The sequence below is a fragment of the Pezoporus flaviventris genome, unplaced genomic scaffold (genome assembly GCF_033815535.1).
Source record: "Pezoporus flaviventris isolate CSIRO_AGI_PZ_B2104156 unplaced genomic scaffold, CSIRO_AGI_Pfla_v1 ptg000093l, whole genome shotgun sequence".
Classification (NCBI taxonomy): Eukaryota; Metazoa; Chordata; class Aves; order Psittaciformes; family Psittacidae; genus Pezoporus; species Pezoporus flaviventris.
This window is the reverse complement of record NW_026892641.1, coordinates 4,483,208-4,488,785: the sequence shown is the minus strand read 5'-3', so window position 1 is coordinate 4,488,785 and position 5,578 is coordinate 4,483,208. Positions and strand designations below refer to the sequence as shown.

At 59.8% G+C, this 5,578-nt stretch overlaps 1 long non-coding RNA gene across 1 annotated transcript; it reads right to left on the bottom strand.

The window, feature by feature from the left end:
* Window positions 1-698: 698 nt before the first annotated feature.
* Window positions 699-1,856, bottom strand: LOC133281035 (uncharacterized). Its single transcript, XR_009747351.1, has 3 exons — window positions 1,760-1,856; window positions 1,216-1,287; window positions 699-783 (listed from the first exon to the last, which is right to left on the bottom strand). It is a non-coding gene; the product is annotated as an uncharacterized LOC133281035 (long non-coding RNA).
* Between the last annotated feature and the right edge of the window lie 3,722 nt (window positions 1,857-5,578).

Sequence of the window (5,578 nt, the reverse complement as noted above, 5' to 3'; positions counted from 1 at the left end):
GCTGAATGCTCCGCAGCATCAGCGTCAGCTCCTTGGCGGTGTTGCCCTCCTGCCTCGAGAGCTGCTGAGGGGAAGGTGCTGATGCATCGGGGCTGCTCAGGCTCCGGGCAACTGTGAGCGTGACGGTTCTCTGCTCCCCGAGTGAAGGCTCCTTAGGCTGGAGATTCAACACGGACCTGTTGTTCCCTTTCTTGGGGGGCACAGGTCCCATTAGGAGCCCTGGTGTCTCTGCCAGGGGAGCTGTAACACACCAAGAGCACTTCAGTGACAAAGAGCTTTCTGCCAGACACAGGCTCAGAAGGTTCACTATAGCTGGGGGACATGGGCAGGGCTGTGGGCCAGTTACCGCAGCGGGGAACAGTGCTGTTGCACACGCTCATGCAGTCGAAGCTGAGGGTCCTGCACGGGGTCTCAGTGCTGTGCTTGTGCTGGCAGAGGCAGCAGGCCGTGTCGATGGGCAGCTTGCTAAAGAACAGAGGTTGTGCACAAACACTCAGCATCGCGACCCAGGGCAGCGACTCCAACCCAGGTGGCGCACAGAAACGCCTCAGGGGTCTGCTTCAGTGTCTGCTGCAGCTCTGGGAAACTTCCCCTCGCTCCCTGTGTCCCAATGGACACTTTTGTGGTGCTGGGTTTGTTCCCCACACAGACCCTCTGTCCCAGCAGCTGGGATCTGCTGGAGGTGGGAGCCAGCCACCGCACACTCACAGTGTTTCCAAGCGGGATGTTCTCAGGAGCAGCATGAGCAGCGTCTGCCGAGTCACTCGTGTGGCACCCAGGTCCCTGCAAGGGTTTCAAGAAACACATTACATTTGAGGTGGCGGCACCAGCCTCTGCTCCGGGAACAAGCCCAGTCCCTGCAGCTTGCTGTGCCGGCCGCAGGGGGGGATCTGCTGCTACCTAATCCAGGAGAAAAGACGGAAAACCGTCTCTCCTTCCTGCTGTGCCCTGCTCCCACCCATGGGTCTGAACCAGAAGGGATCCTGCAGATCCCATGGGAGATGGATGCAGACAAGTTCGAGTCCGTGTCGCAGCTCCGTGCTGGCTTTGCAGACGGGACACACCAGGACTGCTCAGCCTTTGTCTGGCTCTGCCGCTGCCTCCAGCAGGAGAAGGGTGGGATTTGCTGCTGGATCTCTGCTTTCCTGGCCACGGGGCACCCAGAGACACAAAGAAAGATCCACGGTAAGCCGTTAACAAGGAGTCCGTACTTACAGGTGAGTGACTGAAGGCAGCTTGAAGAACCACGTGTCCTCGATAACAGACAGGGGGTTATGGCGCAGGACCCTGAAATGAACCAACACCCCATGTGAGCGGGGGGTGCAGGATGAGAGCGGTGGCAGGGGCTCAGTGCTGCGTGTGTGAGGAAGGGCCTGGGGTGAAGGTTCCGAGCCTGAGCTGAAGGTTACAAGCTGGGGTAGATGCTGATGGGCAGATTCACAACATACATCAGGTCCTGACTATCTCCAGCCCAGAGAGCGAAAGCCCAGAAGTGCTGCTTCTGGAAAACACAACATCTCTTTCTTTCCTCCTCAGCTCACACCTTCTGGTGGCTTCCCTCCAACAGGACTTTCCCTATTTCTCACATTCCCACTGTCCCTGAGCGTTGTCTCTGGTCCTGCACCCAGCCAGGCAAAGGCGTGGCCTGACAGAGTTGTCATTCAGCATTGATGCTGCTGCCTACAGGGGGTAAGAGGTGAGCAGAACACAGTGACAAGTGCCACTGCTCTGAGCTACCCTTAGCCCTTGGAACACTCACAGCGTCTGGAGGAACTGCATCCCGTGCCATGCCCGGAAGGTGTCGCTCCGGATCTGGGTGATGAGATTTCCCTCCAGGCCTCTGGGGAAACAGGAGACCACAGAAATGAAGACCACAGGAAGCTGGAGAGAAGCAGCACTGATTTGTAGGAAACAGCCCCATCCAAGGTGGAACTGGGGGGAAACTGCCATTTTCTCTCCTGCTGTTTGTTAACCTGTCCAGGAGAGGAGATGAAGTGCATGCGTGCTGCATCTCTGCCTGCTCCAGGACACAGCAAGACTCAAGACACAGCTTCTATTCCTGCTGTGTTTGCAGAAGCCATGGCCCCATCCTGGCATGGCCACCAGCCACTCCCTGAGCTCCTGAGCTCGGCTGCTCCTTCAGCAGGAGAAACCGGAGGCCTTCTTCTAAAAATAACGAGCTTTTTCCAGCACCAGAAGGTTCTAAATGCAACCAGGCTTCACCAACCACACCAGGAAGGAACTCCCATAACTCACATGGTCTCCAGGAAAGGAAGGTTCTCAAAAGCACGTGCCTCGATCAACTGGATTTTGTTGTAAGATAAATCCCTGTTAACAGGAGAACACAAAACGCTGGTGACATTTGCACTGTCCCGGTTCCTCTCAGGTGCTTTGACATTGGCGGCACAGACGTGCCATCGCTCTCATTTCACGTGGGGTTTCTCTCCTGCACTGGCTTGCAGTGGTGTGTAACCGGAGGTCACGCTCCTGACGGGGGTGGCTGCAGCTCAGAGAGGTTCTCCCAGCTCTGATCCCACCAGGGGTATTTCAGGGCTGATTTTCCTCTCTGGTAACAGAGCAGGTCCTTTACGCACGCCCCAAGAACACCTCTTGTGTGCGGCCTCAGGGACAGGCTGTAACGCCCTATGTGACCAAAATGGGGCTATTTCCCTTAGCTCCTAAACGTCACCTCCCTGCGCAGCCCTGCTCTGATGTGCGCAGGAGTCCTCTGGCCTGGCTCTAGAAACCAAAAGGTTCCTTGTCCCAGCCTGAACTCACTGCCTGGGGGGCTTGTTCTGCAGCAAACAAGGAGAGAGGAACCTTTGTGGGGAGTGTTTCATGGCCTGCTCAGCCAGAGTCCCCACCCCATCGTGAGGGTGAATGGAAAGTGCCTGCCCCTCTCCACGGGCGATGAAGCTGCACCATGAGCTCACTCCAAGGCAGCTCTGGGGCATCCGAGCTGAGAGGAGACGAATGCACAAGGTTTGCCCTGGAGGAGGCGGCCTCGTGCAGGTCTGTGCAGGGAAAGGGCAGCAGCCACCTGCTCCTGCTTGGCCGTGGGGCAATGGGAGTGCAGCGCGTCCCTGCGGAGCCCGCCCCTGCACCAAGAACCTGCTCTGCTCTGGCTGCAGCCGGGATACCCGCAGGAATAAAGCCCTTCCTGGGGCGAACTGTAGAGCAGCAGGGCCAGGGCAGGGGGGAGGCCGTGCCCACCACCATGGGCAGGGGGGTACTTACAGGTGCCTCAGCAGGAGCAGTCCCCCCAGCGAGCGCCTCTTCACCGCCAGCAGGTTGTTGTGCTGGAGGACTCTGCAAGAGACAGATGAACACGAACGGTGGCACCCGCGGCTCTCGGGTGCAATGGAGCTGTCAGGGGAGCAACCCTGCAGCAGTGTCACTGCGGCATCTCTCCGGGTCCCGCCACGACTCATCACGCTCATGGCAGGAGCAGGGGCTTGCTCCCAGCCTGCTGACCCTGACTGCAGCCCGAGCACGGGTTCCACAGGCCCAGGGATGGCCCCGGTTGGCAGGAGGTACACAGCCCAGGGCCCTGCTCGCCACGGAACAGCTCTGGGGATTCACACAGCTCCTTGCTGAGCAGCTCGGCCTTGGCTGCACGTGGCAAGCACTGGTGCGGTGCTCGGCACAGCCTCAGCTCGGCAGCTCGGCGGAGGGATGGGGATCCCGGAACCCCTGTGCCATGTCCGATACTGGTGGATACTCACAGCTTCTCAGCCCACAGGTATCCCTTCCACGGCTGAGGGCGAATGAGGGCGAGCGCGTTCCCAGTGAAATCCCTGCGGAGAAGCCATTGGCAGCGTCACCCCCAGCACAAACCCTTCCCCTGCCCCAGGGCTGCGGGGTGGCCGTGAGGCCGGCCTGGAGCTGCCCCCTCGGCGCTGCCCATCAGCCCTCCACAGGCAGCGTGTCCCTGGAGCCGCTCTCGGGGTGTCCGGGGCAGCGCCCGGAGCTGCAGGGCACTCACAGCACGGAGAAGGGCCGTTGGGGGGTGGCCAGGGGCACGCGGGCCAGGGCAGCGCTGCTGCAGTCCAGGCGGCGCCCGCGGCAGCGGCAGGGCCCCGGGCAGGGCCCCAGGGGCCGGGCCAGGCCGGGGGCCAGGCCCAGCAGCAGCAGCAGCAGCAGCAGCGGTGCCATAGCGACACAGGGCCTGAGCGCCTTTGGTACCACACGAGGCTCAAGGCTGGGGATCCAAACCAGGAGCTCTCGTCTGCGACCAGCAGCGGATCTGGCGCTGTGCTGGCCCTGCTGGGCAGATACAGCCCGGGACACCTCACACCTCACAATGGGGCCTCGCCGCAGGAGTTGCATCGGCCGGGCCTGCGAGCGTGCGTCCCCACTGTGACATGGGACAATCCCCTGCCGTTGGAGCTGGTCGCTCTGCCCCACCTGGGGCGTGTTACAGACCAGCACATCTACGCGTGCAGCACGTCTGCGTTCAGTACGTGTTTGTGCAGTCTGTGCGCGTCTGCCACGCGTGTGTGCTGGGTGCTCTCTGAAGGCAAGGGAAATCGGCTCGTCCCAGAACGATGTGTCCTCACTGGAAAAGCTTGACTCGGATCTGGCATCACTGAAATGACAGCAGGGACGTAACAGCAATGACATAACAGCCGTTGGGGAGGGGGTTGGAACTGCATGAACTGAAGGCGGGGCCTTCATCGCCTCCTTCACACTTACGACCACCTTGTACAAGCCTGACACCTCACCAGCAGTGGACTGAGCCAGGGCCACCTCCCCGCGGGGCAGGGATAGGAGCGGTGGGAAGCAGGCATGGGGCAGGGAGCAGGCAGAGAGGCGGAGCTGTTGCCTGCTCCTGCCCGTACCTCATCCTCGTCCCTGTCTGTGTCCTTGCTCCTGCTGCACCACTTGGGCCAGACTCAGGGGCTAAGACTCAGAGGCTGAGACTCTGTGGCTGAAACGGTGGCTGAGACTCTGGGCCTCAGGCTTTGGAGCTGATACTCTCAGACTCAGACTCTGCGGCTGAGACTGCTGCTGAAAGTCTATGGCTAACACTCTGGGGTTCAGACTTTGGGGCTCAGACTGGGGCTGAGACTCTGTGGCTCTGACTCCGGGTCTCAGACTTTGAATGTCAGACTCTGTGACAGAGACTGTAATATAGACTCTGTGGCTGAGACTGTAGCTGAGACTCTGGTGCTCAGGTTTTGGAGCTGAGACTCTCAGCCTCAGACCCTGTGGCTGAGACTGTTGCTGAGACCGTGGGGCTGGGTCTCTGGGGCTGAGACTGTGGGGATGAGACTCTGTGGCTGAGACTGTGGGGCTAAGACTGTGGGGCTGTGTGGGGGTCGGAATGTATCAAAACTGTCAGAGACCATGGGAAGGAGGAACTACAGCAGGCAATTAAGAGCGACCCGTCCCTGACTGGTACTTGGAAGTTGTTGGAACTGGCAAGGAACGAGGATGTCGGAACTGGAAAGAGGGGAGTGCGCATGCTTTTGGAGGAGCAACCCCCATGCACCTCAGCTGAATAAAGCATACCTACTTTACAACTCTAAGGAGTTGGAGTCAATCCACGTATCACTTTCACCTGATGTAACCGCAA